We start from the raw sequence: 22,017 nt of genomic DNA on the forward strand, positions 1-22,017 counted from the left end.
AATGAGCCGTGCAGCCACAGAGCACCTCCGACTGCAGCCATCCAGCTCATTTCACCCTTGAGTCTAGACGGGTGGGCAGGCAGGCCAGGAGTTTACATTCATTTGACCAGTGAAAATGCCGGGTGGGGCCAAGTGGGACCAGTGACCTGTCCGGGGGGACCCAGTGAGTCACAGAAAAGGCTGAGACAGAAACCTTGCCTTTGGCATCTGGCACTGTCCCACCTAGATATTCTTAAAATGTTCCCACCTGTGGCTTCTCTTTATTTTTGATTCTTTCTCTGGGTCATGCTCTCCCCCTCACTTTTTTTTTGAGATGGTGTCTCGTTCTGTCACCCAGGCTGGAGTGCAGTGGTGAGATCCTGGCTCACTGCAACTTCCACCTCTCAGGTTCAAGCAATTCTCTTGCCTCAGCCTCCCAAGTAGCTGGAATCACAGGCATGCACCACCATGCCCCGCTAATTTTTATATTTTTAGTAGAGATGTGGTTTCACCACATTGGCCAGGCTGGTCTTGAACTCCTGACCTCAAGTGATCTGCCCGCCTCAGCTTTTGAAAGTGCCGGGATTACAGGCATGAACCACCGTGGCCAGCCTCCCTACTTTTTAACTCTGAGGACAGCAAGGTAGGGTGGAAAGATAGGCACTTGGGTTAGGCACGGTGGCTCACACCTGTAATCCCAGCACTTTGGGAAGCCGAGGCAGGTGGATCACCTGAGGTCAGGAGTTGGAGACCAGCCTGGCCAATATGGTGAGGCCAACCGTCACTACTAAAAATACAAAAATTAGCCGGGCATGGTGGTGGGCACCTGTAATCCCAGCTACTCGGGAAGCTGAGGCAGGAGAATCGCTTGAACCCAGGAGGTGGAGGTTGCAGTGAACCGAGATCGCACCATTGCACTCCAGCCTGGGTGACAGAGCAAGAGAGCGAGACTCCGTCTCAAAAAAAAAAAAAAAAAAAAAAGACTCCTCATCATTCTGAACCTTAGTTTCTCCATCTGTGAAATGGGCACAGAGTTCCTGGCATGCAGCATGTGCTCCATAAGCTCTTGTTCCTTTCAATGCTCAAGGCTAGATGCCCCCAATGTAATTTTCTCTAAGCCACATGGTCATAAGGCACAGAATCATAACACGATTGATCTGGAAATTTTAAGGACCATCTCCTCCAACTCTTTTATTTTATAGAGGAGGAAACCAGGACTTAGGGGCCTTCAGGGACCTGCCCAAAGTCACAACAGAGCTGGAGTGTGAACCAGGCAGCTGGGCTCTGCACCAGGTGCCCCTCATGGCCTCAGCTTGGCGAGAAGTCCTGAGAAGGCTGGTAAGAAGCAGTCAAGCTGTTGATCCTGACAGGGCAGTGCTTGCCCCATTCGAGCTCAGATATCCCTCCTCTAGTAAACACCTGCCCCCTGGAGCTGCCCACACGGAGTGGGCACAGCTGACTGCAGGCAGGTAGAACAATCTGGGATAGGGACCTGACCTCTGGTAAATGGTAGATGTCCCAGGGCGGAGCTGGGGCTGTTCTCCACTGGCGTTTGGAAGGAGGGGCTGCCCCTTGATAACATTTTGAAATGGGTCTTCTGCACTTCATTCTCCATTTTGGATTCCAGCCCTTGTCTGGCAAAGTGAGACCAGTTGGGCTGGACCAGCAGGGTGAGCAAAAGGGGCTAGGAGTTCCTGCTGCAACCAGGACCAGACACAAGGCAATACTGCAGCCAGGGTTAGCATGGCGGAAACTTCCAGAGCAAACTACTCATGGGGTTTCAGGACTTGGAAAGGCAGCCTGGATCCTTCTGGTGGGCTATTTTTCTTTTTTTTTTTTTTTTTTTGAGACGGAGTTTTGCTCTTGTTGCCCAGGCTGGAGCGCAATGGTGCAATCTCGGCTCACCACAACCTCTGCCTCAAGCAATTCTCCTGCCTCAGCCTCCTGAGTAGCTGGGATTACAGACATGCGCCACCACACTGGCTAACTTTGTATTTTTAGTAGAGGTGGGGTTTCACCATGTTGGTTAGGCTGGTTTTGAACTCCTGACCTCAGGTGATCTGCCTGCTGGGATTACAGGTGAGCCACTGTGCCTGGCCTTAGTGGGCCATTGTTCTCTACTTGGGACCTGCCTCTGTGGGGGACATTCCAAGTTACACAACTGGTGTAAGCTATGGGGAGGGCATGGCCTGGGGCTGCCATTCAGACTCTAAATCCCCTGGCAGCACGAACAAAGGCTTTAGCAAAGCAAGGTAAGAGGAACTCAGAGAGGCAAGGCAACAGCTTGCTTGGCGTAAAGGGCTTCCGTGGACCTGCTAAGGTCAGATTGACCCAGCTGCCCCTTGGCTGGCTTTCAGGATCTAGTTACTCGCAGCCAGCTGTGCCCTTCTGAGCACGGACTCACCAGTGCTTAGGAGCTCCCCTCTGAGTCACTGGAGCCTTCAAGGCAGGGCCCCTTAATAAGGCCTTAGTCTGGCTTGCTGCTGAGAATCAAGGATCTGAGCATGTTTCCCTCATCACTCAGGCTGCTAGGAGGCTCAGAAGCACACAGCCTCAGAAGCACACAGTGGTTAGCCCCGAGCATGTCAACAGTGCCTCACAGACAGCATTTTCTTGGACTCCTTCACTTGCAGCTGCCCGCACAGTTTCAATCCTTTTCAGCTCAATTCCTTTTTGTCTTTTCGTTTTTTTATTGAGACAGCATATAAATAAAATGGAACAAATAAGCACTGGCACTCAGGGTCTCATTTAAATCTCTCAACCACTCTGGTACTTCATTTAAACTGCCCTGTTTTAACAGATGGAGAAAACGAGACTCAGAAAGATGGCAAGATTTTCCCAAAAGGACAATTAAGGAGGTGGCCGAGTCAGGACTTGAACATAGTTCTGGTTCTCAAGCCAGCGCCTCTCTCCCTCATGACAGCTGAGACCACCAGATCCCTCTGTAGTGCAGGTGGCCCAGCTGTGGGCTAAAGCCATGGAACCAAACTGGGCCCCAGTTGGTGGCATCTCAGCTTCCATTACAAAGCTTCATCAAGGCTGGGCACAGTGGCTCATGCCCCTGTAATCCCTGCACTTTGGGAGGCCAAGGTGGGCAGATTGCTTGAGTCCAGGAGTTTAAGACCAGCCTGGGCAACATGGCTAAACCCCGTCTATACAAAACAAAACAAAACAAAAATTAGCAGGGCGTGGTGGCACGTGCCTGTAGTTCTAGCTACTTGGGAAGCTGAGGTGGGAAGACTGCTTGAGCCCTGCAGGTCAAGGCTGCAGTGAGCTGAGATCGCAATACTGTACTCCAGCCTGGGCACGGTAGTGAGACTCTTATCTCAAAAGCAAAAACAACAAAGCATTGACACACCATCAGGTGTAACAATAAAACTGTCACTGAGGCTCACATGCCAGACACTGTCCTAAGCATGTTATGCGTGACTGCACTGAATCCTCCCAACATGAAACAGGTCCCCTTCTATAAGGAAACCGAGGCCGTGGAGATGATGTCACTTGCACAGCATTGCACAATAGAAGGATCATACTGGACCCTGTAGGGTCAATCACGGGGTTGTGTCCAGGGCTAAAGCTGTCCTGAGCCCCTTCCAGCTGCCAAGTTCAATCCAAGTAGAGTGACAGGGCCCCTGAGGAGTCCACCTATGACCAGTGAAGACAACCCAGTGGATGGTGCAGCCCCTGTGGCATCTGATCCATACAACATGCCACAGGGTGCTCACCCAACCCATGTCACTCATTCACTCAGCAACAATTTTGCAAGAGCCCCGTGTGCCAGGCACCTCGGTGAGCACTGGGAACATGGGGAGACAGGACGGACCAAAATCCCTGCCCTCAGGGAGCCTGTTCAGCACCCAGCAGTGTAGGGAGGCTGCCTAAACCGCAAACACACGAGTCAGGTCGGAAAACTGCGCGCCCAAAGAGGCTGTGCTCTGGAGAAAGACAAAGCGCGTAACGGGCAGGAGCGAGTGCGTCGTATGTCCAGCAATGAATGGGGCGGGCAGGGCAGGCTCACCGAGGAGGTGACATGAGCAGAGACTCCATGCGGGAGAGGGCGCCACGGAAGAATGTTCCAGGTGGAAGACACAACCGGTGCCCTGGCAGGAGTGTGTGTGCACGAGTGAAGAACAGCAAGGCGGTGGGACGGAGCAAGCAAGGGGACATGGGGAGAAGGGAGCGAACCCAGATCACACAGGGCCTGGAGCCACGGTTGGAAATGTGGCTTTCACTGGAGGATTCAGAGAAGGGAGGCCATGGCCTGACCTTGGTGTGAATGGCTCACTTTGGCTGCTCTGCTGAGAATGGATGGGCACTTCAAGGGCAGGGCAGGGGAAGCCAGGAGGCCACAGGGAACTGCCCAGGCGAGTCAGGGTGGCTTCCACCAGGGTGGAGGGTGTAGAGTGTGCTCAGAGGCTGCTGGATCTGCTGAAGAGCTAGATGTGAGCAAGGCAGCACACTGGGTGGCCCCAGGCACTGGAAAAACAGACCAGCCCTTGACTGGGGTGGAGGAGGCCGGCCCTATCCGGCAGACCTGGGGCTTGCAGCCAGCATCTGTCTCTGCAGGGCCTTGCCCTAACCACTACTTCTCCTGCAGACACCAACAGTGAGGTTGGGCGTGAAGGACATGGCCAAGGTCAAACAGTGGCTAGCAGCAGGTCCTGGGCTAACCTTCATCTCTAGATCTAAACCTCAGGTCCTTTCTGCAGCATGCTGTCTAGAAGCTTCACCTGAGAGATGGGCAGGGTGGGAGATGCTTTATGTCTGTGGTCCCCCTGTGGCCTCAAAGCAGTGCGGGGGACATCGTCCAGCCCACTGTTCCGCTCCCGCCCACTTCCCTGGATGTACATGGCTTGAGGTTCTCCAGCAGCTCAGGAAGCCAGGAGGCTCACTGTGGTCAGGACCTGCCTGGAGAATAAGATTAGCCGAGTGAGGGCTTGGGGCCTCCCCTGGGCCGGGTCATTGCCCTCTGTGACCCAGGCAGGCAGCTCTCTGAGGACAAAACCCCTCTCCAGCTCCTTCCCACTGCCAAGGCTAATCTCTGATAGCGCAGATGCCATACTCTGGCCCTTACTCAGTTCGTTAAAATTCACCTAGTATTTCTTAGATGCCTGCTCTGTGCCAAGATCAGCCTCCCTGGAAGCAAAGCACCTGCCTCTGCCCAAGCCAGAGCCCATCTCGAACTCTCCCAACCTCCCCCCTGCTCCTCAGCATCGTCGACGTTCCTATAGTCACTATGAACAGAGCAGATCACCTGACCTCTCTCAGCCTCAACTCCTCCATCTATAAAATGGGTATCATTATCTCAGCCCTGCTTATTTCAAGTGAGAATCAGAGAGACCTGTCCACAGCCCCAGCCCGTCAACACGAGGCTCATTTCCCCCTATGTCTGTCTTCCCAGCTGGCACACAAGCTCCCTGCAGCAGGGAATGTACACAGCAGGTGCTCAATGAGACCACCCCGCACTGCCCTGGGCCTCCACAATGCCCTCACCATCACTTCTATGTGCTTGGACTCCCCAGTTCAAATCCCAGCTCTGCCACTCTTATCTGTGTGGCCTTGTGCAGGTTAACCACTTTTCTGTACCTCTGTTTCCTCATCGATGAGATGCTTAGCACATAGTAAGCACTCAAAGATAAGTGATAACTCTTCTCCCTATTATTATTCCCCAGCCTGGCAGAGAAGAGAGAGTGAGCCTTTGGGTGGGGGCACACCAGAAGTAGAGGCTTGGACGTGAGTCCCTGGCAGGGCCTCAGCCTTGGCAGGTGGTATCCTATCTCAGGGCACCAGGGAGCAAAACCTAAACCTGCTGTGAGGAGGGGCCACGGGCTGGGAAGCCACGCCTCCTGAGACTCCAAGAAAAGGGGGGCTTGAGGCTCCACCCCCATCCCACTGCCAGACACCCTGTGAGTTGCACCCAGCTCCAGGGGCCTGCGCCTTTTAAATTTTTTTTTAAGACAGGGTCTTGTCTCATTCTGTCACCCAGGCAGGCTGGAGTACAGTGGCATGGTCAAGGCTCACTGCAGCCTCAAACTCCTGGGTTCAAGTGATCCTCCCACCTCAGCCTCCTAAGTAGCTGGGACCACAGGTGTGCGCCACCACTCGGCTGATTTTTTAAACATTTTTTTGTAGAGATGAGGTCTCCCTACATTACCAGGCTGGTCTTGACCTCATGGGCTCAAGTGATGCTCCTACCTCGGCCCCCCAGTGTTGGACTGCAGGTGTGGGCCACCACCTCTGGCCAGGCCTGGGTCTGTTGGGATAGGTGGTAGAGCATGGGCCAGGTGCTTCCTGGCAGCCAGGTGATCCTGGAAGAGGGAGGCCGAGGCTGACCCAGGATGGCAGCAGGAACGCCTCAGGCAGTGACCATAGCCCGGAGAGTCTGAGCTGGACAGATTTCCTTCCTTCCCTCCCTCTTCCACTTCTTGTGCCATTTTTCTCTGGCTCTGCTTGGAAGCCTGACGGGCTGTGAGGGAGGGAAGCTGATGAGCCCAAACTCCATGACCCAGCCATGACTTCATAGGACTCAGGTGGAGCCCAGCCAGGGGCTTCTGGCCAGGGAGAAGGGAGGTGCTCCCCGGAGGCCCCTGGCTGTGACGGTGGGAGCTGGTTAGGCAGGTAGCAGCCTCCCAGGCGCAGACTCACACTGACAGCTGTCACTCGGTGATGGGCAGCTCCTGTGGAGCTCTCCGTGGTCCTGAGCTTGCCTGCGCTGGCCAGGGTCCTAGCTCAGCCCCCAGGGTGCCCTTGGCTGGCCTCACCCTGCCCCTGCCACCCTCCTCCGTGGTTCAGACGGCTTATGTCTTAACAGCCACTTCCCCTGTCCACCACCCTCTGGCCCCTTCTCTGCCTTCCCCTCAACACCTGATCTCTGGTGTCTTCAGCTGGGGGACAGTCACTGGGCACTCAATTCCTCCAACTGGGAGAAGGGGCCAGCTGTCACGTGTCCAGCAGTGGGCAGGCCCAACACCCAGTGGGCACTCAGGGCATCCCTGGAATGTCCATGAGGGGCATTTTGGAGGCTGCCAGGCACAACCTCCAGTCTCCAATTCTGGGCAGGAAGTGGCCCATTATGGCCCCCAGCCCTGGTACACCTCAGGGTGGACCCACACTACCTCTCCAGGAGTTGGTTCATCTGCATGAAAGGGCTTCGCGCGGAAGCCCGCCTCCCTGTGCCCAGCTTCCACCTGGCCTGGTCCTGCCCCATGCGACCTGAGGGCTCTGCCACCTCCAAAAGGAAGGTAGGAGGCACATCTTTGCGGCAATCCCTGCCATATACAGCAGCTCCTGGGGCACAGGTTAGGCCAGTGACCGCAGTGGCCAGATCCAAACACTGCTTGTGACCTTGGCAAGTCACTCTGCCTCCCCCTGCCTCAGTTTCCCCCTCCATGATATGCAGGTATAACCATTTCTATCTCACAGGGTTGTTGTGAGAGTTGAGTTAATCCCCACAAAAACCTAGGGACCACACCTAAGCACACAACAGATGCTCAGGACACACCGGCTCCTCTGTTACTGTAAGTCTGGAGGATTTGGTTTGAATCCCAGTGCCATGACTTACTTGCTGTGTGCCCTTTGGCAAGTTATTTAGCCTCTCTGGTCCTCAGTCTTCTCCAATGTAAAAGGAAGATATCACCCTCTGTTTTGCAGTCCTGTGGGAGACCTGGCTGAGCCATGGTGTCAAAGCATTCTGCATGGAACCTGGCCATTGGCAGAGGTTCTATAAATGCATTTTTTTTTTCTTTCCTTCCATTTGGGTTTCCTGCTGGATGACCAAATGCAGACGACCCCCTGAACGTGCCAGGCTTTGCTCCTGACCGGCTTTATTACCTTTAAGAAAGGTAACAAAGACACCTTTGTTAAGGTACAAAGGGAGGTGGGCCAATTAGGGGGCTGCTTAATCCTGACTGGCACCCTCAGCCTGCGGGGCCTTTCTCAGTAACTCACCAGGCATTCAGGACCTAAGGCCAGAATCTGGGGAATGTGGCCCAGCCGAGGCCTGCAGACTCCTCTCCTGGCTCCAGAGGGCCTGTGAGTAAGAATTTGGTCCAAGCCTTCACCCCAGGCCAGTGCCTCTGCATGTCCACTCCCACGGGCCACCCATTCCAATCCCTTTGGGCTGCTAGAAATTCCTCCTTCTGTTGACCTTCATCAGTTTCCCTGGAGCTTCTGCTACTGGTTCCTTCCCCGGGGTAAGGCAGAGGGAGTCGGCATCTGAGGGGTCAGAAGACAGTGAGCACCTCCCCTGGACTCTGAGACTAAATGCAGCTTGAGGTTTCAGGATCCCACATGGGGAGACAGACAGAGGCGGTGGCTGCAGAACATGGCCAATCCTGGAGTCCCGGCAAGACTGGAGAGACAACTGCTGCTCTGCTGTCCTCCCCTCTCATCATCTGACTCACTCCTTTGACTGACACCCACCCACAGGGAAGCCTACACAAAGTGGTCACTCTGTAGTCAACATATCATTCCAGCTACCAGTGGACACTGGGGATGCAGCTATGTGTGTCTCCATTTTGCAGATGAGGACATGGAGGCCTCGAGGTTAGGTGACTTGCTCAGCCACACACAGCTGATGGGAATGAAACAGATGGAAACTGAGACTCCCCAAGCTGACAGGAGGACTACAGATGTGGGGGTTCTGCTCCAGGCTCAACACAAGTGGCCTGGACGAGGGAGGGCCTAGTGGACCATGACACCTAGCCCCGGGAAATTCTGCTTCCCTAGCACGCTCAGAGGGAAGAAGTCTGCTTCAGGGGCCAGGCCTGGTCAAAAACTCCATCTTCCCTGGATGGCCAGAGTCAAATCCTGGCAAATCCCGTTCACCATGGGCCAGGTCAGACAGCTTCTGCTGTGCCCACCCACGGATGAAGAAACTAGGCCAAGAGAGGAGAGACAGAGCTACAAAGGGAGCAGTTCTTAGATTAGGCAGGCAGGGTTCAGGGAAGACAGGGTGCCCACGCCACCAGAATACCCACAAAAGTCTGGGCCTCACGGAGTCAGCCCCTCTCTGCTGGCTCAGCTCCAGGGTGGAGGCCTTGCCAAAGGCTCAGCCCAAGACCCATCCCACGAGCCCTTTCCATGGCAACCCCACCCCTCCCCCACCTCCAGTCCCTGTGCACCACTCTCTCCCCTCCAAACCCATCCCCATCAGCTGATCCCAGCTCCCTACAGGCTGCCTGAGGACTTTCCCACGGAGGAGCCGGCAAGTGCCTGCGAAAGCTGGTTCCCAAAGCTGGGCTCTACCCCTGCTAGGACTCCACCCCTCCTGCACTGGTCACTGGTCCACTCAGGACAACAGCTCCTCGTCCCCAGAGGCTCCTTCCATAATGTTTCTGTTTTTGTTTTTTAGAGACGAGACGTATGCTACTCAGGCTGGATGTGAACTCCTGGACTCAAGCAATCCTCCCATCTCAGCCTCGCGAGTAGTTGGGACTAGTCTCGTACCACCATACCCGGCTTAATTTAATTTAATTTGAATTTGAATAGCTGCATGCTCTAGTGGCTCCTACACTAGACTGTGCCGTTTAGACTGAACAGGGAGGCAGGAGGCAGGGAGCCAATCGGGTTCACCGCGCCAGCACCACTGGAGCGATGGGGCTACACTGAGGGAGGAGCCTCACGGGGACGGCCACAGAGCTGCAGCAAAGGAGCATCCCAGAGGCGCCCAACCTGATGCCCGTGATGAAGGGGAGTGCTGGGGGCAGGGCAGTGGTGAGCCGATGCTGAGGTCCCGGCTGACAGGGGCTCATAGAGCATTGGGTAACTACAGGAGGGAGGGATGCAGCTCTGGGGGGCTGCCTGACACCAGGGTGCAGGGGCACTAAGCAGGTGACTGGCAGAAGGAGACCTCAGGAGGGGAGGTGGGCTAAAGGCGGGCCTCAGGGCCCGATATACAGATATACAGACACATCCCATGAACTGGTCCTATGGGCACTGAGGACAGTTGCTTCCCAGCCAGGTCCCTGGAACTCCCCTGCAGGTTCCCTGGGACCAGAGAGAGACGTGGAGTGAAGGGGGAGAAAAAAACAAAGCCCAGGGACCCGCCCCAAAAAACACAATCAAGAAGACGCTCCCAGCTTTTCAATTTCAGACACTGAGTTCCTTGCAAGATTCTGTTTGAAGGAAAACTTCTATAGTTTAAAAAAAAAAAAAAGCTGGCTGGGCGCGGTGGCTCAAGCCTGTAATCCCAGCACTTTGGGAGGCCGAGGCGGGCGGATCACAAGGTCAGGAGATCGAGACCACAGTGAAACCCCGTCTCTACTAAAAATACAAAAAATTAGCCGGGCGCGGTGGCGGGCGCCTGTAGTCCCAGCTACTCAGGAGGCTGAGGCAGGAGAATGGCAGGAACCCGGGAGGCGGAGCTTGCAGGGACCCGAGATCGCGCCACTGCACTCCAGCCTGGGCAACAGCGTGAGACTCCGTCTCAAAAAAAAAAAGCTTGGCAAGCCCTGCTGTGAATTCATCCCTCACTCCACCGGCAAGGAGACGGAGGCCCTGAGGAGGGGGTGATTGGTAGGGGCTGCAGCACAAGCAGAACCAAGGTCTCTCTGACTCCAGAGAGGCAGGGGCGCTGGGCTGGGGCTTTTCTGTCTTGGATCTTCAGCCCCTAGTCCAGGCAGAGAGGGACCTTGTGGACATCAGGGAGCAGAGGGCAGATGTCCCACCCGGGGCTAGTGGTGCATGTGCACATTTCAGAGGGCCCGAGGGCTCTGACTGCCTCTTACACACAGAGCCTGGAATGGAGAGGCGTAAACTTGGCCTGGGGGAACAGGCCAGGCCAGAAGTGGGCAGTAGCTCCTGCCCGAAGAGCCCAGAGCAAACATTCAGTGAATGTTTGGGATTAGCCAAAGGAATGAGTACTGCTGGCAGCATTTCGGGGATAGGGCTCTTTATCTCTCAGGCAGAGGACCACCCTCATGAGGAGAGCCCCCTCTGCAGGGCCACACATGACCACGGACCTGCTATGTGCAGAGCCAGGAGGCAGTGGGAGCCCGTGGGGGCTGGGCCAGTGTGCAGGGAAGGTGCTCGGTGCTGAGAGGGTTGGGGGCGATGTGAAGACTGTAGCGCTACTGGCCTCGCTTCATTCCACCTCCACAGGCACACAGGGCCTCAAACTCACAGCTGGCAAGTGACAGCAGCAAGGTCCACACCCATCTGAGGCCTCAGGGCTTCTCAGAGTTTCAGGGGCAAAGTCCAGGCTGCTGCCTTCAGCCTTGCCCCAGGCAAGGGCCCCTCTCACCCCAGCTGCCATCAGGACCCCATGGGCCTGCCATTTTCAGGTCACAGGGCTCTCCAGCTCTGGCAGATGATCCGATCCGCTGCCCAGGAAAGCTGCATCTGCCCATCCTGCCAACCTCCTGAGCCCCTCTCACCAGCCTAAAACCATGTGAGCATCCCCGTGGCACACTGCAAGGCCAGGCTGGAATTACGTTTCCCAGAGGCCAGAGCTCCTTGAAAGGCCAAAGGGACCCAGGGCAGCCCTTCCCACCACTACCCAACTCCAACAGGAACGGGTCACCCTGGACAGTGCGCCATGTCGGGGTCACCTGCAGCTTAAAGGAGGCTCAAGGTCCAAAAAGTCAGGAAACCTCCAAGGTAAGGCCCCGACTCCAGGAGGCTCCGGAGGCCCTGGCTCCTGACCCGCACTGCAGACCCCTGCCCCGATCTACCCTGGAGCTGGCACTCCGCATCCGTCTGCCCCCTGCCCACACCATGCCAGCCCATCTCCATCCAGGCTGCCCTCCTCGTCCATCCACCCTCCTCCCCTTAACTTCCATCCCCCCACCCCCATTATTTTCCCCTAGCCCCGATCACCCAGAACTTGGAGACAAGCAAGGGAGGGGTCCCATGCCACCTGTACCACCTCCTTGGGGAGTTTGTTTGCTGCTGTCTGCCTGATTCTGACCTCCAGCTAGCCTGGACTGACCACAGACCCAGGGATCCCCAAGCCCCTGTGTCCACAGCTTCCCCTTGCCAGCCTGTAATCATGTAGGGGGTGCTATGGTCTGAAAAATGTGTCCCCCAACGTTCACGTGTATGAAATTTAATCCCCAGTGCAGCGGTGTTGACAGGTGTGGACTTTAAGAGGTGATTAGGCCATGAGGGCTCCACCCTCATGGAGGGACTTGTGCTGTTACTGTAGGAGTGGGTTAGTTATCGTTCCTGATAACAGCACGGGCTCGAAGTGGGTTACTTATCATTTTCCTGACAACTGCATGGGGTCAGCCCTGCCCCTCTCCATGTGTGGATACTTTTGCCCTTCTGCCATGGGATGACGCAGCATGAAGGCCCTCGCCATATGGCAGCTCCTCGACCCTGGACTTCCCAGCCTCCAGATTCGTGAGAAAGTTCTGCTGTTTACAAACTACCCAGTCTCAAGTATTCTGTGATAGCAGCACACACAGGACTAAGAGGGGGAATGAAAGGACAGCACATCTGAGGCCTTCCCCAGAGCCGCCCTCTGACCAGGCTGTGCTCAGTACCTTAGCTGTTCTCTAACCTCACGTGGACATCTGCCTCCCACTGCTATTTCACAGAGGAGAAAACCGAAGTTCAGTGAGTCAAAGTGACAAGCCCTGGCACTCCCTATGAGTGACATGCATCAGACCCTCCCTTGTGGCCCACACTCCCCAAGACTCCAGCCCACATCGCAGCTGCCTGACCCCTGCCTGGGGCCCTCCCAGGCATTGCCACCTCCTTCCCCTTACCGGCAGGCACCTGCCTTGAGGCACAGTGTCTAGTCCCCTCTGCGGCCACCTGCTCCCAACTCTGCCTGCCTCCCAACTCACCCTTAGCTCTGCGGCAGCAGTTTCCTCCCTAGAAGCTGAGCCCAGGTGTCAGTTAGGTGACTGCAGGAGGAACTGACCTTGTCCCGCCAGATGCCTGCCCCGCCCTCCATCTGGGCTGGTTTTGTGGCTCCACCTCTTTCCAGCTAGGTCACCTCACCTCTCCAGCCTCAGTCTCCTCCGTTGTAAAACAGGTAACCAGGCAGCAGTGAGAGGCGGCCCCACCCTCCCAGAGCCACTCCTAGGTGCCAGGTGCTCGAGGAGGTAGGGGCATTGTGGTTTTACAGGTGTAGAGCCTGTTAGGACCAAGTGTTCAGTAAAATGTAGGTCCATCTCTTGTGAGCCTCGCCTTGCTCCCTCTCTGGGTGGGAGGGTCCCTGAGAACTGCGCCCCGACTCCCAGAGGGGCTGCTGGATATTCTCAGTGGGACAAGGATAGGAACCAAGGAACACCCTATGCCTGGAAGAGCTCAGAAATAAACTCTCGGCATGCAGGACCCCGAGTCTCTGACAAAGTACCGGGCAGGGACAGGGCAGGGGCCAGGGAGCCTGAACCCAGGCTGCCTCCCCTGCAAGGGGGCCCAGGAGTCCACAGCCTTTTGGAGGGAGTTGGGCCTCTCTGGGAGTGGGGGCAGAGGCTCGATTCTGCCCAGAGGAGACAGCCAGACAGCTATTGTACTGCTGGCTCCAAGCCCAAGGGTCTGCCCTTAGCAAGGCATTCATTCCCCAGTGTGGAGAACACCCCTCTTGAGGGTGAAGACAGAAATCACACCCTACCCTGGAAGGAGGCTGAGCCCAGAGCTTTGAGCATTCCTGCTGCTGGGGAGCTTTACACACAAAGCCCCACCCTCCAAGAGCTCGCCCTCCGGGGACTCCTCCCTCTTCCTAGCCCTTGCCTTCCCTGGGGGGCTGCCCTCAGCCCAGCCTGCTCAGGAGTTCCCCCATGCTGTCCCCTAAGCCTGGAGAGGAATTTCCTGTTTGCTTGTCTTGCTCACAGTGGTGGCTGATGCGCAGAGAACAGCGCAATAGCATCCAGTGAAAGAATGAGTGAATGAGTACTGTGTGACTCTGCCCCTCGCCCCTCTGCCCCTCTGCCCCGTGCCTCGTTTGTCAGATTGTGTGGCGCCTGCCCTGGAGGGCTGCCGAAAGGCCCTCATGGGAAGAACAGAACCGATGCCCTGCGTAGTGTCAGGGACAGGGGGACTCCGAAGGGCACAGGGGCCTCTCTGCAGAGGAAGGCTGGCAGGGACTGATGGCCGGAAGGGCGGGGGTAGGAGTGGGGGCTGGGAAGGCAAAGGAAGGAAGAACAGAGACGAGGTTGGAGTGGGGCGAGGGCATGGGAAGGGGCTGCTCAAGCCTGTAATTATTAATTGGGCAGATAATTATTAACAAAGCTTTGGGTTAGAGGAAGGAAGGAACACAGCTTCTTCTAATTCATCAACAGGCCCGTATTGCCAGCCCCTCCACAAAGATTTAAAGTTCCCATGCTTACAGGACCCACTGAGGCCCGTAAGATAAATCCTCGAGATCCCCGTATTTCGGGCTTTCAGCTCCCTACCCACCTCCCAGCCCACTCAGCCTTCCTTACAGGCCCGAATCAACTGCCCCAGTCCATCTGGACAAGAGAAGGGAGAGAGGCCAGCTCTGCCCTGCCCTGGCTTCCAAGGTCAGAATGCCCCCACTCCCACCCCCAGGACTCCCAGAGATGTGGTGCCTCCCAGGCAGAGGGGCAGCCAGAGCCTTTGGTCTGAGCAGGGGTGGCCATGGCCAGATAACAAAGGAGGCCCAGGAAAAGCCGGGCAGGAGGGGCCGGGCTGAGTGTTTCTGCCTCTGTGAGAGGGCTCTCCTGGACCCTGAGCTAGTCCCCTCTGCGGCCAATCTCTCAGGAGTCAGCGTGGGGCGGGGGCTGCTTTAGGGCCATAGCTCTCTGGAGTTTAGCCTCAAAAGGGGCTGGATTCAAATCCTGCCCCTTCCAAACCCTCCTCCATGATCTTGGGCAGGTCACTGAATACCCTGGGCCTCAGTGCCCCTATCAGCAATGTGAGGCCATCCCAACCCCGAGGAGATCAGAACGGATAACATCCGAACAGTCTTGACACAGGCCAGTCCTTTGAGCTGGGTGCGGCCTCACCTGGCAGAGATGCAGCCAGGCCTGCAGGCCCTGTTCTCCTAAATGCTCCCAGGATGGACCTCTCTCTGCCTCCCTGCCGCCCCGAGGTTCTCACTAGCTTCCCTCCTGTCTCTGCAGCAGCCCCTCACCGCAAATTCTCCATCAGGCCACATCTCCCTGCTCAAGCCCTCCCGTGGCCCCGTCACGCTCAGAATTAAAACCCCAACTCCTCTGTGCTCCATGGACCCTGGCCATCTGATGCCTGCGTCTCTGCTGACCTTGCCTCCCTTGTCCCCCAGGCCCCAGCCACGCTCCCCACCTTCCTGTCTCCTATACTCTTCAGGTGTGGCCCCATTCCAGGGCCCTCGCACAGGCTGATCCCTCCACCTGGAACTCCCTTCCTCAGGTCCCTGCATGCTCTGATGCCATGCGTCAGACAGGCGCCCCGAGCAGCCGGCTGAAGTGCTGCCCCTGCCCGCAAGCCCTCTCTCCAGACCGCCCCCCAGCACTCATCGCTGTGGAGGTGATCCCGCTTTGTTGTTTATGTCTCCCCCACCCTCATCCTGCTGGCGTGGCCACAGGAGAGCAGGGTCACCACAGGCCTCAGTCACCACTGTTCCCCACCCCGCAGGACAGAGCCTGCCCAGGAGCAGGCACTGCACAGACGCTGGATGATGATGGAACAGTCCAAAGACACAGGAGCCCGGATGAGAAGCAGCAACAGACTTGGAGGGACAAGTATTCTCTGGTTTGGGGGTGCAGGCCCAGCCTGCGAGTTCCCACGCCTGACAGGCGCTCCTCCCCTGCCCAATGGCCCCAGAGAAAGCCCCTGCCCTGCTGAGATCAGCGCTGCCCTGCCCTGCAGCCCCGGCAGTGCCAGCCCCTCCCGCCCAGACTCGTCATCCTCTGGGGACAGCGTACAAAGGGCCACTTCAGTACAGAGTCTCAGCTCCATCTCCAGGCTGGCGGGCTGAGCGAATGGGGGGTGGGGGGAAATGAAGGGAAGGGCGCGCCCCACCCTTGCGCATTCTCTGGGGCCTTCTCTAGCATTGGGGACTTTGTCCCAGGCGTTGTACCCTGGGTGCCAGTGGAGGGGTTGTTGGCTGGCAGAGGCCCTCACGCACCAGGTGGCAGGTAAAGGTCTCGTCCAAGAGTCCTAGGCAGCAGGAGTGGATGCTGCTCCCCCGGTACCCATCCATGTATACAGGGCAGCAGGTGGCGGGCACGCTTGCATGCTCAGGTGGCCCGGTGCCAGCTGGAGTGAGGGACAGAGAGGTGCAGACCTGCTGGGAACGATCTGGGCTGGGCAGCAAGGAGGGCAGTGGGCGTGGGCTTTGGGTCACACCAGGCCTGGTTTTCTGGCCTGAGACCCTCTGTGACAAACAAGGTAAAAATCAAACGGCTGTCCCAACAACCTGCACTGGTAACCTGTGACTCAAGCCTGGCACCAAGGGACTGACACTGTGACAACTTCGGCGTTCTCAATGCTCCCCCTCTGGGCCCCTCTCCACCCACCACCAAGGCTTGTCCGTCCCACTGCCTGCACTTCCCAAATCTCCCATTCCCGAGCCCACCACTCACGGGAATGGCAGCAGCTTCCTCAACGGGCCCCCCGACCCGGCCCTGATGAGCCAAGCGAAAGCCACATGTGACGCTGCCCTCCCCAGCTTGGAGTGGGCAGGAGTCTGCCCTCAGGAGAAAGTCCAAGTCCCTCAAGGAGGCACACAAGTTTCTATGTAATCTCACCCTTCAATCTCCATGCCTGTTCCTGGAGGGTTTGGCTGAGCTGTACTTCTCCAGGCCTCCCTGACCCCGGCCTACTTCCCAGAACCCCTTGCCCCACACAAGGGCAGTGCTGTCTGACACCCCTGGGTCCCCAGCCTCAAGCACTGAGCCCCACACAAAAAAGGTGTTCACCCTCAGTTTGTTGAATGAATAAATGACCACCCCAAATTCACACACCCACACTTTCCAGTCAATGCTGCAGGGCTCTCAGGCCTGTCTGGGGCTCACACAAGTGGCCAATGATCCTAGTCCTGCCTGTTTTGCCAACTTGGGCTTGTCACACCTCAATGAGGCAGCTTAGCTACGTGAATCCTGAGGGCCCCTTCCAATGGGGTAGTGGTGGCGGAGGGGAGATACAGGAAATGACCAGAGCCTTCATGGCCAGGAGGAGTTATGGGAAGAAGGTGGGAAAGGAAGAGCAGCTCAGCAGTTAGGATCCTCCCGGTTAGCGTCTGAACCGCAGCTCAAGGCTGTGTGTTCACTGCCCCATGCCTGGTGCTGCAGGTGCGCTGCTGAGCAAGCGAATGGGCTTGAACGTGGCTCTGCCACCGTGGGGACCTGGTGAGCTGACAAGGCCACACCTGCCCGCAGCCTGCAGCTCCTGGGCGGGAGGGTGGCAGCGTTGCCCTGGGATCTGGGAACCTGAGCGTCACAGTTAGCTTCCTGCTGGGGGTGGTCCTGACAGAGCAAGCGCACAGCTGGCTGGGGCTCTGGGTACCCAAGGAGCCTCCCCTCAGCTGGAACAAGGCACCCTGTCTCTTTTCCTCTCCCAATTACTCTCCCTCCACCTCTGCTTGGAGAGGGGATGTGCCCAAGGTCAGGAACCTAGCAGGCTGTGGCGGGGGTCCTCATCCCAGTCCAGCTCAGCAGAGCCGCCGGTGTGCCCACTGCTGCTCATCAAGGCTCACGATCTCCCATGCCCTGGACCTCAGTTTCCCCACTGACCACTGAGGGTGGTGGCCTCCGAGCTCCATGTTCTGGAAGACCCACATTCTAGGTTTGCTGCTCCAGGTTTCTTCCTCTAAGTTCCAGATTCCAGGTTCTCTGTCTGCATCTGGAGGTTCTACTTCTTTTTTTTTTTGCTTTCTGAGACTGAGCTGAGATTGCCACTGCACTGTAGCCTGGGCAACAGGTCCAGACTCCGTCAAAAAAAAAAAAAAAAAAAGGAAGGGAGGGAGGGAGGGAGGGAGGGAGGAAGGAAGGAAGGAAGGAAGGAAGGAAGGAGGGAAGGAAGGATCTCCATCACAGGTCCCGTGTCCATGAGTCTCCTCTTTGGGACACTGTACTTCGTATTCTCTTCGAGGTGCCCAGCAGCAGGGCTCCTGCCCACTCCTACCTTCTTAGCCTCATCACCCTTTGGGGCTCTTGAGAGCAGTGGAACCAAAGAGATGGGGCTACCTGCACTCCCAAAGTGAGAAGGTCCGGCCCAGCTTTCCTAGACCTGGGATGCCCCCAGGGCCGCAGAGCGGATCCCAGAGCATACCCCAGCTGGCAGAAATGCCCTTCCTCACCCCTTTCCCATCTCTCCAGGACGCTGCCCCAACCCCCTGCCCTTCACCCTCTGCACCAGCTCTCACTGCAATGGCTCCACAAGACAGGTGCTTCCCAAGGACAAAGACTTCAGGTCAGGGCCTGGCACCTGCTTGGTGGGCACTCTGTCAACGCTCGCTGAATGAATTAACCAGGAATGCCCAAGGTACCTATAGGACTGCACAGCCTAAGAGATGCTAGTTTATATGTGATGCAGATGTTCATATTGTGTGCATATACATGTGGCGTGCACAAAACACATGCAGCATGCACAAAACACATGCACGCAAACTGCAAGCTGTCACACCCTGATGTCAGCAGAGCTGTGCCCCTGCCACCTAGCTCAGTCACCGGCGCACAATAGGCACTTAGGGAGTAATTGCTGAAAGAACGGATGGACGGATGAGTGCTCTGTACTGGGTACAAAGCATACTGTGTACAGAGTCAGAAGCCAGGAGAGAAACAGAAACTGACCCCACCCAGGATCAAGGCTCAGACGTGATGACAAATAACGCTACCGCAAGGCAGAACTTGACCTGTGTGTAGGAGGATAGTGGGAAAGGCACTTTGAGGCCTGGGACTGTAATGACAACAGCTAACAGGGATGACCACGCCCACTGGGCTTCAGCATGGAAGTGAAACAAGCAGCCCTGGCTCCTGCCCTGGGGGCACCTCTGTCTAGAAGGGGCAGGAGGGGCTTCCTAAGGAGTAGGGGCTCTGGCAGCAGCTGGGCTGGAGGGGACAGACTCTTCAGGAGGGCAGGGGACCAGTATCAGCAAAGGCCAGGAAGTAGGAAGGTGAGGCTCACATATGGAGCACAACAACTGCCCAAGAGACTGGAGCATGGGGGACGCAGGGGAAGAAAGAGGCTGGACCAGCTCCGGAGGAAGGAGGTCAGAGGTGTTTGGACAAAATTCTCAGAGCACTACATTCCAGGAGCTCCAGGCCTGGGCTCCCATGACCCAATTTCCAGGAATAAGAACAACACAGGCCTCCTGCTGCAGGTTCACTTGCTCTGGGGGATGTGCCTGGTGCTAGGCAAACCCCACGGTGAGACCCCACAGCCAGTCACTGCCTGCAAGGGGTGGCCTCAGAATCAGACAAAGCAAGAGCCGGCTGTCTCCGGGGCTCCTTTTCTTCCCACTTACTGTTAGAATACAACCGCATTTTTCTGGTTTAAAGGTTTCTCATTCGTTCTAGAACATCAGGAAAGCACAGAGGAAGAAGCAGGACAGTGTTCCCACCATCCTGCCACCCCTGGGCCTGGCTGGCTTCTGGCCGGGCCTTCCTCGCAGGCCTTTCTCTTCCCCATGCACCTTTTGCTGGAACCAACATCAACATGGGTTGCCTGTCACCTTCGGGCAGTGCGCATTTTGCTCTATCAGGCTTTCTTTCTTTTTCTTCTTTTAAGACGGAGCCTCGCTCTGTCGCCCAGGTTGGAGTGCAGTGGCATAATTTTGGCTCACTGTAACTTCTGCTGCCCGGGTTCAAGCGATTCTTCTGCCTTGGCCTGCCAAGTAGCTGGGATTACAGGCGCCTGCCACCACGCCCGGCTAATTTTTGTATTTTTAGTAGAGACGGGGCTTCACCATGTTGACCAGGCTGCTCTTGAACTCCTGACCTCAGGTGATCCACCCACCTCGGCCTCCCAAAGTGCTGGAGTTTGTTTTTTTTTTTTTTTTTTGAGATGGAGTCTCGCTCTGTCACCCAGGCTGGAGTGCAGTGGCCGGATCTCGGCTCACTGCAAGCTCCGCCTCCCGGGTTCACGCTATTCTCCTGCCTCAGCCTCCCAAGTAGCTGGGACTACAGGCGCCCGCCACCTCGCCCGGCTAGTTTTTTGTATTTCTTAATAGAGACGGGGTTTCACCGTGTTAGCCAGGATGGTCTCGATCTCCTGACCTCGTGATCTGCCCGTCTCGGCCTCCCAAAGTGCTGGGATTACAGGCTTGAGCCACCGCGCCCGGCCAGTGCTGGAGTTTTTTGCATGATTTCATTTTCAAATCTCAGGAACCATGGGCCACAGTGCCAAAATAATCCTCATTTCACAATATGGAAATTGAGTGCTAAGCAGGGGAAGTGGTTTGTTCGTGTCTAGTGTCTGCAGTACAGAGCCTGCCCGACGGGTGAGGGACCTGATCAGCTTGTGCAGCGTTCTACAATTAACAAAGCATCTTACACACGTGGTTTCACTGAATGCCCACAATGGGTTGAAGAGTATGGCTCTACTTTTCACTTATGCCCATATCCCAAAGGAAAACCTTCCGAGGGGTGCAGCTGAGCCCAAGGGATCAGCCCAGAGAGGCCACGTGGCCAGCTGAACCCACCCATTTTTGCAGAGGGAACCTTAAGGTCTGGGGCCCTGGGAAACTTGCCCAGAGTGCCTCTGAGAGCTGAGGGTCCCCTGTGTGGTGTGAAGGAGGAGACAACAGGCTTGCGTGGGACTGCACGCCACCCTCTTCCCCTGTCCCCAGTACAGAGCATTTCTCAGCAGGAACCGGGTCAGATGCGGGCATAGATGAGCAGGAGCTGGGGAGAGCAAAGTGCTCCGGGCTCAGGGCTGAGCTCCGGTCCAGGAGTGGAGAAAGATAAAGCCTGATAGAGGCTGGGTGCAGTGGCTCATGCCTATAATCCCAGCACTTTGGGAGGCCGAGGTGCGTGGATCATGAGGTCAGGAGATCAAGACCATCCTGGCTAACACGGTGAAACCCCATCTCTACTAAAAATATGAAAAAGAAAAAAATTAGCTGGGTGTGGTGGCCGGTGCCTGTAGTCCCAGCTACTTGGGAGGCTGAGGCAGGAGAATTGCTTGAACCCAGGAGGCAGAGGTTGCACTGAGCTGAGATCACACCATTGCACTCCAGCCTGGGCGACATAGCGAGACTCTGTCTCAAAAAAAAAAAAGAAAAAAATATGTATCAAATGCCTTCTACGTGCCAGGCACAGAGCCAGGCCCTAGTGCATGCCTGGTGCCAGCCCAGGGGCCCAACCCATCCCCAGTCACCTGCAGCTCTCCCTGTGCCCCTCTCCAGTGGCAGCTACCATCACTCACCCACCACAATTTGCCACAACCACGTGCCAGGCCCCAGGTAGCAAGCGGAGGATGCACCAAGAGAGATTTGCCCAGTGCATTAGGCAAGCTCTGGGCATCATGCCTGCCTGGGACTTGCTTCCAGGAAGAGGCAGAGGCAGCAAGTCCTAGGATGCAAGCACAGCGGGGGCAGTGGGGCAGGGGCGAGCGTGGTATTATATGAAGAGCTGGTGGGGCAGAGGCTACGAACACAGGCAGGGCCTGGGTCACAGGATCTGAGTTACAAGGGTTGGGGATTGGGAAATCTAGCAGCCACTACAGATGCCAGGGAGCTGGGAACTGGCTTTTGGAGTGCACAGGCCTCTGTATCCTCAGGGCAGCATTTTTAAATTTTTCTTTTTTACTTTTTTTCTTTTATTTATTTATTTATTTTTTTTTGAGACGGAGTCTTGCTCTGTCGCCCAGGCTGGAGTGCAGTGGCCGGATCTCAGCTCACTGCAAGCTCCGCCTCCCGGGTTTACGCCATTCTCCTGCCTCAGCCTCCTGAGTAGCTGGGACTACAGGCGCCCACCACCGCGCCCGGCTAATTTTTTGTATTTTTTAGTAGAGACGGGGTTTCACCGTGTTAGCCAGGATGGTCTCGATCTCCTGACCTCGTGATCCGCCCGTCTCGGCCTCCCAAAGTGCTGGGATTACAGGCTTGAGCCACCGCGCCCGGCCACTTTTTTTCTTTTTTTTTTTTTGAGATAGGGTCTTGCTCTGTTGCTTAGGCTGGAGTGCAGTGGTGCGATCTCAGCT

At 56.4% G+C, this 22,017-nt stretch overlaps 1 protein-coding gene across 6 annotated transcripts in view; it reads right to left on the minus strand.

Annotated features, from left to right (window-relative positions):
• The window catches only part of MGAT3 (beta-1,4-mannosyl-glycoprotein 4-beta-N-acetylglucosaminyltransferase), a 45,606-nt gene that overhangs the window by 7,142 nt on the left and 16,447 nt on the right, over positions 1–22,017 (minus strand). Inside the window, exon 1 of one of the 6 annotated variants that reach the window (XM_065522099.1) lies at positions 16,458–16,520. The exons of 2 other annotated variants lie outside the window; for them this stretch is intronic. The gene's annotated coding sequence lies outside the window, so the exon portion shown is untranslated. Of the gene's footprint in view, positions 1–4,709; positions 6,407–7,540; positions 15,624–16,457; positions 16,521–22,017 lie in introns of those variants that run through there. 3 more of the 6 variants (XM_065522098.1, XM_065522100.1, XM_065522101.2) reach the window with 3 other exon arrangements.

This window comes from Macaca fascicularis, chromosome 10 (genome assembly GCF_037993035.2).
Source record: "Macaca fascicularis isolate 582-1 chromosome 10, T2T-MFA8v1.1".
Taxonomy (NCBI): Eukaryota; Metazoa; Chordata; class Mammalia; order Primates; family Cercopithecidae; genus Macaca; species Macaca fascicularis.